Below are 1,873 nucleotides of genomic sequence, written 5' to 3' on the forward strand. Positions count from 1 at the left end.
ACTTGAGAAGAATCAGAAACATTTCCTTAATAAGACAAAGTCATCATATCACCATGACCCAGAGAGAGATTGGCATGTTATTGAACTATTTTACAAGTGTGAGGCCATCTTTGTAAAATCTCCTCAGCTTTGGAATATACAAACATGCCTGGACGTGAATCTCAGATGGAGGATCAGTCCTAGTCCCACCAATTCTTTCCAAGCACCTCCTCCCAAGCTCAGGGCCAGCTTTCATAGCACGTGGTGTGGTAGTAAAAAGCAAGACTGGATCCAAGTCACGGACTATCTAATACCAGCACCACCAATTGCAGGCTGTGTAATCTTGGATAAACTACCTACCTTTTCTGAGTTTCGGTTTCCTTATCTGTACTACAGGATGTTATGAGGATGAGTGAGTTCTCGTATGTAAAGTACTTGTAGTGCAAAATGTACACGCTTTAACTATGATAATCTGTAGGATATGCACTCGTCCCCCACATATCCTGCTTCTTTCTCTGTCTGCGGCATACAGTGAAAACACAGTGTTCGGGCTCCAAGCTTTGCTCTTTGGTACTTAAAAAGAACCTTTTGGAATTTATAACATCCTTTTCTATCTTAAAGGCACCAGCCATATAATCAAAATCTGGATTTTAGGACTATTTTTCCCCAGACAAACTTCAAATGTCTATTTTGGAAGTCTAGAAATGAGCATAAACTTTTAGCTTATTTTTTGCCTTCCAGCTATAAAGATCCTAAACTCCTCTAAGGCAATGGACACTTCAGGCTAAAAAGTGGAGGACCGAACAAAGATTGAAAAAATACAGTGCTTGCTTCGGCAGCACATATACTAAAATGGGAATGATACAGAGAAGATTAACACGGCCCCTGTGCAAGGATGACACGCAAATTCGTGAAGTGTTCCATATTTTTGAAACTGCCAAAAAAAAAAAAAGATTAAAAAAATACAATAATGGAAGTCATAATGTCATTCAAAATGCTACATAAATAGCAATAAAGAAGAATCGACGTTTAAAATTTCCATTAAAGGTGCCGGGTATAGAGGCAGGAGATTTATATATGTGTTGCTTGGTTTAATCTTTGTAAGATCCTATTTTATGCATACTTTTATTTTACTAGTGAGTAAACTATGGTTTGTAGAGTTTCAAGTTATTGCCCAAACAATAAAGTGTGATAAGGAGTAGGCCATGATCCCAGCTGACATTTTGTTTCCAAAAGATGCACTGTTCCCATCCATTGCTCCTGGCACCCCAACTTTCCCTGCTGTCTAAACTTTAATTTTCTCAGAGAAGAGCATTGGAAAAGACCATTTTTCTGTAGACAGTCTCCATCATCAGCTGGGAGCTTACCTATTGTGGAGAGCACTGCTCTGAATATCAGGAGCCTTCCCTCTGTCAGAAGAGCAGCCTCAACTTGAGTCTGGAGCCATCTGCAAGTGTGACGTCCTGTGTGGTTGTGTTGATGGTTAGTTGTAATGAACTCTCCTCTTTAGTAAATTCTGCCAATGCATTGATTCCACGTTTTTTTTTTTTTTTTTAATTCAAGCTGTCTTTACAGAAAAACTTCATTCCATCTCTCTCCAATTATTTGTTACTATGATTCTAAGGTCTTATCTTTATTCTTATTACAAATTCCACAGAAAAACTGTCTCTACCATTCCCATAATGAATCACATTGATCATGATTAAAATGATGGCAATGAAATTTTGCTCTTCCTTCAAAGTAGGACTATTTTACATCCCACCCATGGCGCTGTATCTAATATTCTCATTTGTTATTTACGTCTCTCTTCCAGGAACTGGCTGCAGGGAAGGTCTGGTATTCTCATTCATGCTAATCCCATCAGACCCCAGCTTTCCCCCTCCCTGTATCTTTC

The 1,873-nt window shown here is 38.8% G+C and overlaps 1 non-coding gene across 1 annotated transcript; it reads left to right on the forward strand.

Moving 5' to 3' along the window:
• Nucleotides 1-802: 802 nt before the first annotated feature.
• LOC111722887 lies at nucleotides 803-909 on the forward strand. The gene has a single exon (XR_002771530.1). It is a non-coding gene; the product is annotated as a U6 spliceosomal RNA (small nuclear RNA).
• The last annotated feature ends 964 nt before the right edge of the window (nucleotides 910-1,873 follow it).

The sequence above is a fragment of the Otolemur garnettii genome, unplaced genomic scaffold (assembly GCF_000181295.1).
Source record: "Otolemur garnettii isolate 467f Iridium unplaced genomic scaffold, OtoGar3 scaffold01362, whole genome shotgun sequence".
NCBI lineage: Eukaryota > Metazoa > Chordata > Mammalia > Primates > Galagidae > Otolemur > Otolemur garnettii.